The sequence below is a fragment of the Zea mays genome, chromosome 4 (assembly GCF_902167145.1).
Source record: "Zea mays cultivar B73 chromosome 4, Zm-B73-REFERENCE-NAM-5.0, whole genome shotgun sequence".
Taxonomy (NCBI): domain Eukaryota; kingdom Viridiplantae; phylum Streptophyta; class Magnoliopsida; order Poales; family Poaceae; genus Zea; species Zea mays.
This window is the reverse complement of record NC_050099.1, coordinates 82,718,034-82,722,977: the sequence shown is the minus strand read 5'-3', so window position 1 is coordinate 82,722,977 and position 4,944 is coordinate 82,718,034. Positions and strand designations below refer to the sequence as shown.

The 4,944-nt window shown below is 39.1% G+C and overlaps 1 pseudogene across 1 annotated transcript; it reads left to right on the top strand.

The window, feature by feature from the left end:
- The first annotated feature begins 467 nt into the window (after window positions 1-467).
- LOC103653449 (callose synthase - 40S ribosomal protein S4 pseudogene) lies at window positions 468-4,034 on the top strand (annotated as a pseudogene). Its single transcript, NR_164642.1, has 6 exons — window positions 468-2,128; window positions 2,216-2,338; window positions 2,434-2,499; window positions 2,581-2,767; window positions 2,846-2,960; window positions 3,507-4,034. The product of NR_164642.1 is annotated as a callose synthase - 40S ribosomal protein S4 pseudogene (transcript).
- Window positions 4,035-4,944: the final 910 nt, after the last annotated feature.

Sequence of the window (4,944 nt, the reverse complement as noted above, 5' to 3'; positions counted from 1 at the left end):
ATCTATCTGGATTCTTCTTAAAGTTTGCATAAATTTCAGAACATATTTGTTGCGTGAATTGGAGAGTTTTGGGGTTGTGTAAAATTCATTGGTTACACCAATATGAATTTGGAAACTTAACTCACTCTTGCGATTTTGTTCCAAATAAATTTATTAGAGTCCGATGGCAAAGGTTATCGATGCAAGAGCTAAATCGGACCGAGATAATTAGTCCTAGCCAAATAACTATAACTAATCTGATTCCCTATTTGTAACTGCGAAATAGTAATATGCTTAGTTCCTATGTCGTTTTAGTCCAAACCATGTATATTTCATCCAAACCAAATCGAGTTTATATGTGTGTTTGCATTTGCATTTTCGAGAATGAATAGAAAATTAAGGTGAGAAAATCCTATTTCTTCTTATCCTCTCCACCGCCTAAATAGCAGTCGTCCTCATCCTCTATTGTGGCGGTCGACGCCCAGCCCCTTCCTATCTTCAATCCCCAGCCATCCTCCCCATCTTCCTCCTCCAGCCGAGATCCTTCCCTGCTTGCTCGAGATCGCCTCAGCCTCCGGCCATGGAGCTCGCCCCTGCTCGACGCCCTTGCTTTTCCCCCAGCTCCGGCGTTCGTCGCGCCCCCTGTGCCGCAACCTCGCCGAATCGTGCCCCTGCTCCTCTCCATCCATGGCTGCGCTCGACCTCCACTTCAAGCCGCGCCCTGGGATTTGCACAGAACCTCCATCCCCTCGACACCAGTTCTCAGCTCCTCCGCCTCCCTATGTTTGGTCGCCTCTCTGTTTTCCCCATCTGGCCGTCGTTCTTCAGCCCAGGCCATCATGGCGCCCTCTGTCCAACACGCCGTTGTCCACTGCAAGCTTGCCGACTCGCCCTTCTTTAGGGTCGTCGCCAGCAGCTGCTGCTCCTCCTCTCTTCGCCCTGCTGCGCTCTGGTGGTCGCCAGTTCCCAGCTCCTACTCAACCGGTGTCAGGCTCGGACCACCTTGTCGCGTTGCTTTTTGTTGTGGCCATCTAGTCGTTGATGCTCGGTCTCCCCTGTTAGCATCATCAACCGTTCCTGGACCAAATCGTTGCCCTCTGATCTCTTTGTCAATGTCAGGCACTCTTTTCCTTTCTTCTCATATTACCAATACGTGTTGTGTTTTGCTCTAGTGATCCTTCTCATCTTGCCTGTTTTGTCCATGTGTGTATTGTGCTGTAGGGTGAGGATGAAAGGGGGGTTAGTGATGATGGAGAAAACTAGTGTATCGTGTGCTGTTTGTTTGATGAAATGTTTAAGCCGGGATCTTAAATGTTGAGGAAAGGATTCTCCTTCCTCTTTTGCTTTGCGATATTATGGTTGTTTTTAGTATTATTGAAATATCTCGTTATATGCAATATAGCGGTTGAGTTCATATGGGTGAAGTAGCCGTGGCTTGGGAAACCTAGGTCTAAGGTAGAAATGATGCGAGGAGTGCTTAGGTAAACATGTATGTCTAATGGGAATGGGGTTCGTGATGGTGGAGTAAACACGTCGTGTAACAGAGTTTGGTTTGAGGTGTATGGTGATATGCCTCTATGGTATGTCATGATTTAGGCACCGTAGTGTTCAGGATGTAGACGTTCTATTTATTGTGAATTTTAGGTTTAAGGCACAAGATATGTACTGTATAATTGAATCGATTCTATTTTGAGACATGGTATTTAAGTGATGTGAATGGAAATTTAGTGTTTTAAGTAATTAGTCGATTAGTTCTGTCAATGTTGTTTGTGAGGAATTTTGAGGTGTGAGGTAGAGCACATTAGGATCACCTTTTTTGCAAACTCACATTTTATGAGAATGCCAAGGGCACCACTTGTCTGTAGCATGATGTCCTTCAGGTAGGCAATCTAGCTGGCTTGAACTCCCTTTTTTGCATCACTTAATGTTATCCAGGTTTTAGCAGTAGCTTTCAGAGCAAGCATATTTATTCCAAATCATTCTTTTACATTATAACACTTTCTTAATAGTTTTAAAATTGTTTTCTGCTTTTGCACCAGCGTTTTAACTCCATACTTCAAAGAGGAGGTGCTCTTTTCACCAGAAGATCTTCATAGGAAAAATGAGGATGGTATATCAATACTGTTCTACCTACGGAAAATATATCCAGGTATTTTGCAAATACTAGACATAAAACTGTGAGATATTTATTAAAGCTTTTAGGAAATGATTCACCATGACTCTTGTGTGTCCATAGATGAATTTAGGAACTTCCTTTAGCAGATAGATTTTAAACTGAAGGATGAAGAAGAACTTAAAGAAATGATGGATGAGATCTGTAATTGGGCGTCTTATAGGGGTCAAATTCTCACCAGAACAGGTAAAATGAGTAGTGCAATCCTGTGATTCATCAAAATATAACTTGTTCTCTGACTTCTTTTTTTCCATTTTTTCCCAAACTACTTTTTTTCCTAGTAAGAGGAATGATGTACTACAGAAAGGCACTTGAAATCCAATGCCTTCAAGATATGACAGATCCTGGTAAGATCAATGTGTCCATGTTTTTCTTTTTCCAAACCATGTTTATCATCATATCTTTGATTACATGTTTATTTTTTGTAGCTAAAGTTGACCAAGACAGACCAATAGGATCCTACCAAGGGTTGCAATCTGATATTGAAATGGCACAAGCTATTGTTGATATCAAATTCACCTATGTTGTCTCATGTCAAGTTTATGGCATGCAAAAGAAATCAAAGGATTTAAATGAAAAAAGGCGCTATCAGAATATCCTCAGTCTCATGATAATGTACAGAAGCTAATGCTCTATACCAGTATACCTACATAGTAAGCTTGCTCCAACCCAGCTAACTTGTAAATTACACAGGAACCCATCACTACGAGTTGCTTTCATTAATGAGGTCGAAGCTCCAACCAGAAATGGAGCAACTGAGAAGACATATTATTCCGTTCTTGTCAAAGGTGGTGAAAAGTATGATGAGGTACTTGTCAAATAAAATTTAAAGATTCACTTGCCTTTGCATAACACATGAAGTCACAAGTCCTGGGCAACCCATGCAGAAAATAGAAGAGTTATATGAGTTTTGAATTTTTACTTATTTCATTTCCAGAATTTTTGGATTTGGTAAATGAAGTTATATGAAAAATCCAGTTATTAGGATTGGCTTGGTTGACATTGTTATGTAGCCTATATTATAATGTTAAATATCAAGCCTTCAGTTATCTGTTTTCTTTCTAGTTAATAAGTAAGCTTAGGAGTTGTTGCACTTTGAGTCAACTATGTCATAAAAATAATGCTTTCCTCAGGTTACACTCCTACAAAAGAATCTTTTACCAAATAATGTGTGATATATATAAGTAGTTTCTTATCAAGATTTCTACACTGATTCATGCAACAAATGCTCAGGTTTAGCAACATTGTGCTATTTCTGTGTACACATGATTAAAACAGATGTCATTTTCATGCTTAACGCTGCAAATTTTGTTTTAGAAAATTTACCGCATAAAGCTTCCTGGCAATCCAACAGATATTGGAGAGGGAAAACCTGAAAACCAAAATCATGGACTTCATCAAGTTTGATGTCGGCAACGTGGTCATGGTGACCGGCGGGAGGAACACCGGGCGTGTAGGAGTGATCAAGAACAGGGAGAAACACAAGGGCAGCTTTGAGACCATCCATGTCGAGGACTCCGTGGGCCACCAGTTCGCCACCCAGATGGGCAACGTGTTCACCATCGGCAAGGGCAACAAGCCGTGGGTGAGCCTGCCCAAGGGCAGGGGTATCAAGCTCAGCATCATCGAGGAGCAGAGGAGGCGCGATTTCATTGCCCAGGCTGCTGCCAACGCATAAGTTCTCTGAACGTGCTGCTTGGAGCTTTTTGCTATGTCTAGTTTTCTCCTATTTGTTGTACACGAAAAGATAGGAAAAGATAGAATGGAATTTAAATTTGGTGGCCGCAAAAGTGTGGAGACTTAAATTCATGTAAAGTTAGGCTTAACATTAGTGCAAACAGTTGTATTTTAGTTTAGATTTAGAGTACACTTATGTATGAGTTGTTTGACAATGCTTATTTATGAGATATTGAAAGGTACTTATTTATATTATATTAATTATAATGTTGTTCAATATATGTGTATGTATATTTCTCTTTCAAATTATTATAACGTGATATCTGAAAAAATGATTATAAATTGAAGAATGTACTGTCGTGTAAGTCATTTCGTTTAAATCTTAATAATACGGTCACCAAAATGTCTAATATCAATCTCCTAAATAAGACAGTTTCTAAAACGTCCAGTATTAGTCATCTAAATAAGATGGTTTTCCTATTGTAATCGTCTATTATTGTAGGATATTCGAGACAGTTTGATAAATACTTTATGACTTATAATATTTGTATTCTCTACGGTTCTTTAAAAGAAGTGTCTTAAACAAATATATAATTTAAGACGGTTTATCGGATAAAATGACTTAAACAAATACCTTTTACAGACGATTATAAATTAAAAATTGTCTTATATAATATCTTTTAAGATGGTTTATAATCATCTTAAATGTGGAACATCTTTTACGACTCCATCAAATTTGGACACTTCATAAGCGTCTTAAGAACTCAAAATTAACCGTCTCATATAACATGTTTTGTAGTAGTGCTAGTAAGCATTTCTGCAAACAGAGTCTTTGATTCTTGATAAGCCATACCTTGATTCCTAATCAGCCAGCATATCCTTGAGAGTCTTTTTCCTTTCACGGGTAAGACTTGCGAAAGTACACTTCGTACTAAGGGTTTTCAAACCCATGTTGTTGCAGGTACTAGGTTTGTGCTGCTTTGGATGGTGTTAAGCGCCGGTGGGCACGACCTTCTTATAAGTCTAAGTAACTCTTCTATACTTATTATTGAGGATGGTCACTTGAGCTGGCATATATTTCAAAACTATAAATAATTTATAACAGTTCAAAGTTA